At 47.8% G+C, this 4,876-nt stretch overlaps 1 long non-coding RNA gene across 1 annotated transcript; it reads right to left on the bottom strand.

Annotated features, from left to right (window-relative positions):
• Positions 1-332: 332 nt before the first annotated feature.
• Positions 333-1,117, bottom strand: LOC119566813. Its single transcript, XR_006292110.1, has 2 exons — positions 1,066-1,117; positions 333-533 (listed from the first exon to the last, which is right to left on the bottom strand). It is a non-coding gene; the product is annotated as an uncharacterized LOC119566813 (long non-coding RNA).
• Positions 1,118-4,876: the final 3,759 nt, after the last annotated feature.

Raw genomic sequence — 4,876 nt, 5'->3', positions numbered from 1 at the left:
GTTTAAAACTTTAAAACTTATTGAATGCCAGTCTTCTGTTGCTTGGGGTCCATCCTCTGGGGTGGAGTGGCTGGGTGGCCAGAGGCCCCCCCACCGCGTTCTTGGGCGTCTGGGTGAGGAGGCTATGGAACTTGGGGAGGAGGGCGGTTGGTTACACAGGGGCTGTAGCGGCGGTCTGTGCTCCTGCTGCCTTTCCTGCAACTCAACCATATGCTGGAGCATATTGGTTTGATCCTCCAGCAGCTTCAGCATTGAATCCTGCCTCCTCTCATCACGCTGCGGCCACCTTTCAGCTTCAGCCCTCTCTTCAGCTCGCCACTTACTCTCTTCAGCCCGCCACCTCTGCTCCCGGTCATTTTGTGCTTTCCTGCACTCTGACATTGTCTGCCTCCACACATTTGTCTGTGCTCTGTCAGTATGGGTGGACAGCATGAGCTCACAGAACATTTAATCACAAGTGCATTTTTTTCGCCTTCTAATCTTCGCTAGCCTCTAGGAAGGAGAAGATCCTGTGATCCTTGAAACACATGCAGCTGGTGGAGAGAAAAAAAGGGACAGTGGTATTTAAAAAGACACATTTTATAGAATAATGGGTACACTCTTTCACGGTAAACCTTGCTGTTAACATTACATACATAGCACATGTGCTTTCGTTACAAAGTCGCATTTTGCCTCCCCCCAGCACGTGGCTAGCCCCTCCCCCCTCCCCGTGGCTAACAGCGGGGAACATTTCTGTTCAGCCACAGACAAACAGCCAAGCAGGAATGGGCACCTCTGAGTGTCCCCTTAAGAAAAGCACCCTATTTCAACCAGGTGACCGTGAATGATTTCACTCTCCTGAGGATAACACAGAGAGATAAAGAACGGATGTTGTTTGAACGCCAGCAAACATACACTGCAATGCTTTGTTCTACAATGATTCCCGAGTACATGCTACTGGCCTGGAGTGGCAAAGTGTCCTACCATGGTGAATGGAATAAGGCTGCCCTCCCCAGAAACCTTTTGCAAAGGCTTTGGGAGTATATGCTTTTAAACCATGTATAGTATTTTAAAAGGTATATTCACCAGAGGTCCCTTCTCCGCCTGGCGGGTCCGGGAGGCAGCCTTGGGTGGGTTCGGGGGGTACTGGCTCCAGGTCCAGGGTGAGAAACTGTTCCTGGCTGTCGGGAAAAATGGTTTCTCCGCTTGCTTGCTGTGAGCGATCTACAACCTCATCATCATCATCTTCCTTGTCCCCAAAACCTGCTTCCGTGTTGCCTCCATCTCCATTGAAGGAGTCAAACAACACGGCTGGGGTAGTGGTGGCTGAACCCCCTAAAATGGCATGCAGCTCATCATAGAAGCGGCATGTTTGGGACTCGGACCCGGAGCGGCCGTTCACCTCTCTGGTTTTCTGGTAGGCTTGCCTCAGCTCCTTAAGTTTCATGCGGCACTGCTTCGGGTCCCTGTTATGGCCTCTGTCCTTCATGCCCTGGGAGATTTTGACAAATGTTTTGGCATTTCAAAAACTGGAATGGAGTTCTGATAGCATGGATTCCTCTCCCCATACAGTGATCAGATCCCGTACCTCCCGTTCGGTCCATGCTGGAGCTCTTTTGCGATTCTGGGACTCCATCATGGTCACCTCTGCTGATGAGCTCTGCATGGTCACCTGCAGCTTGCCACACTGGCCAAACAGGAAATTGAAATTCAAAAGTTCGTGGGCCTTTTCCTGTCTACCTGGCCAGTGCATCTGAGTTGAGAGTCCTGTCCAGAGAGGTCACAATGGAGCACTGTGGGATAGCTCCCGGAGACCAATACTGTCGAATTGTGTCCACAGTACCCCAAATTCGACCCAGCAAGGCCGATTTCAGTGCTAATCCCCTTGTCGGGGGTGGAGTAAGGAAATCGATTTTAAGAGCCCTTTAAGTCAAAAAAAAGGGCTTCGTCGTGTGGACGGGTGCAGGGTTAAATCGATTTAACGCTGCTAAATTCGACCTCAACTCCTAGTGTAGACCAGGGCTAAGAACAGCCAAGGTAAGTCATTTAACCCACGTAAGCAGTGCTGAGAATTTTCCTTTGCTGCTGTTTGATGTACTTTTCTATTCCTTAGCAAGGAAGCATATGTTCATCTACAAATAATCCCTGGTGTTATAAAACTATTTCTAACTGTCATCTGTTTTTGCCAACAGTTGCTGAAAGGAGGCCAGAAGGAGAATAGTGCTTCACGAAAGCTGCTTTCCAGTGCTATAGCAGGGCTACACAACTCTTTTGTTTGCATTCAGAAGATCATTTCCTTTAGCACAACAAGACAAAACTTTTCAAGACTTCAAAATAAAAATGTGGGTATTACAAGGGAGCTTTGGGGCCTGATCTTGCTAGGTGCCAGGCACCCTAGGTGCCCGCTGACATCAGTGGGAGTTGAGGGTGCTGGGGTCTTTGCAGGATGAAGCCATAGAGGTCCACTTCTGGGCTTTCCTCTGAGAGGGTTGTAGCTCCTTCTGCAGTGCAAGAGGGTGTTTTTACTCTGCAGGAGGGGCAGGCTGGGAAATATTTAGACTCCTGCCTCTGTACTGTGCACAACTGCTGAGTGCCCAGGTTGGCTTGCACAAAATAGCTATTCAGATAAGTCAGTGTAACAGGGGGCTTGGAAGGCCAGGCCATGTAGGGATTGGTGCGCCTTATGTCCAGCCCCTTGTGTCCTGATCAACATGCCTCAGTCTTTCAGAAAGTGGAGGGAGGCTGACCCATGCCCTCCCACTCCACAGGACCCCGAACAGGGAAAGCTCTGAGCAGAGCGTCCAAAGCCATTGTCCTGGGCTACTTCCTACCAGAGTCCCTTCAGTTTGGGGGAGGATGACCCTTAAAGTCCAGTTTGCTGGGGCGGTTTGTCTCCCATGGCATCCTCCCATGGATCTGGGCAGTGCCCTGCTGCAGTCCCAGGCTCCTTTGGGCAGGGCAACCATGAGTTTGGTGAAGCCAAACCCCACAATGTCTCTGAGCTGCAGTCACCCAGTTACCTCAATTGCTGGAGGCTAAACCAAATTTAAGTCACTTCAATTCTGAATCAGCATGTCCATATAAGGGTTACAGTGATTTAACTATCTACTATAAAAGTTAAGTCAGATTAATTTTCGTAAGTGACTGCATGTATACAAGCCCCATTATATTTTTTAGCTGTTATGGTTGCAAAGGAAAGCTTGAAAATGTGACCCAAATGTAACTGATGCTGTGATGCCTGCCTGAATCTGCAGACAGAAAAAAGAACAGCAGCCATTAAATCCGGGGGAAACCATCTGGTCTTGCACCCACCTCCAGGATAGGCCTGGCCCCTATTGCTCTGGGAGGCAGCAGGATTGGGTTATTAGAAAGCATGGATGCCCCCACTGGACTCTGTGGTATGGGTCCCACTAGATGAGGGTCAGATGCACAACAGGACTCTGCTCCTCTCCTTGGCTCCACAGGTCAGACTGGGTTGGAGAGAAAAAGCGGTGATCCTTTCCCAAACACCATCCACCAAAATGAGTTGCCACTCAGTGGATTGAGAAGGTCTATAATTCCCTTTATCCTTTATTATATGCTTTGATAGTAGTGAAATAGTCAGCAATGCAGACATGCCAAAGGTCATTAACTAGCATTTGAGTTACCATCCCATTGAAATGAATGGGGCAGTTCACCCCTCTTGGTGCTTATTTCTGGCTCTCTGCAGATGCAGGCAGGCACCACTTCATGTGTTTACATTGCGTCATGTCAAGATTTTCTCCACTACTATAAAAGTCTCTTTTTTTTCTAAAAAGAAAGCTTAGATTCTGGAGAACAAGATGGCAGCTCAAAGATATACCACATTACAAAGTCACCCCTATTTGAGTCTTGCTTTAACTGCAGGCAGGGTGAACAAATTTGGTGTTTTAGGTCATGTCTGCACTACAGGCATTACAGAAGCACAGCTACTGCACTGTATGGGGTTAATTATCATGAACTTAAAGAAAGGGATGTGTGGTAATAAAATCTGATGATGGTACAGGTCAGAGGAAGAGAGTTCATACAAGAGAATAGGACAGCACAATTCAGCAGGATGTGGATAGAAAAATATTCTTGATAGCTATGGAGTACAGAAATGTTTTGTTGTATGCACAAAAAGCAGTTATTTCAACTCAGATTCATCTCTCCTGCATGCCTGTACAATTTACTTTCAGGTACTAAACTTGTGTCTGGTGTTTTTAGTGCTTGACACTAGATGTCTCTCTTGTGCTGAGAAATGGTGCTCTTTCAGAAGCAACTGGTGAGCAACCAGCATTTCCAAAGACAGAAAATTGTCTTTCTGCCAGACCATATTCTGAACTGTAGGGTTTTGGGACAATACTGCACACTATAATATACTGATCAAAACCACTATTTAGAATACTGGTACTACGGTGTTTTGGATCACTACTGTAGAGTACTTCTGTATTTTTAAAATGACCTAACTAAGACCAGGGCAGGGAAGGTCTCTGCTCTGACGGAGCTTTTGGGTTGCAAATATGTTACAACCAATATGTTGGTTTGTTAATTTTTGAGGTGGGTTTTTGTAGGGAGGAGGTTAGCTAAAGAGAGAGACAAAGGAAGAGGGGACATTGAAGGGAGGGGGGATATTGACTGGAGGGGGAAAAGGAGAAGAGGATGGAAGATGGGGGCCATGGAGGACAAGTGGAGGGAGCCTGAAATAAAGCGACGACCAGAAGGGGGTGGGAAGGAGTTGGTGCAAACAGCCAAGCAGCAGAGGGGAAAGAATGTGCAGAGTAAAAGCCAAACATAGCCCTCAGGCACTGATGACATTATCAGCATCCAAAGCACCCCCCCCCCCCCACTCTGCCGTAATGGCATGTCTCTGCTCCTGCCATCTTAGTTTCTGGGGGGG

The sequence above is a fragment of the Chelonia mydas genome, chromosome 7 (assembly GCF_015237465.2).
Source record: "Chelonia mydas isolate rCheMyd1 chromosome 7, rCheMyd1.pri.v2, whole genome shotgun sequence".
In the NCBI taxonomy this organism is placed as follows: Eukaryota; Metazoa; Chordata; order Testudines; family Cheloniidae; genus Chelonia; species Chelonia mydas.
This window is presented reverse-complemented; position numbering and strand designations above follow the sequence as displayed.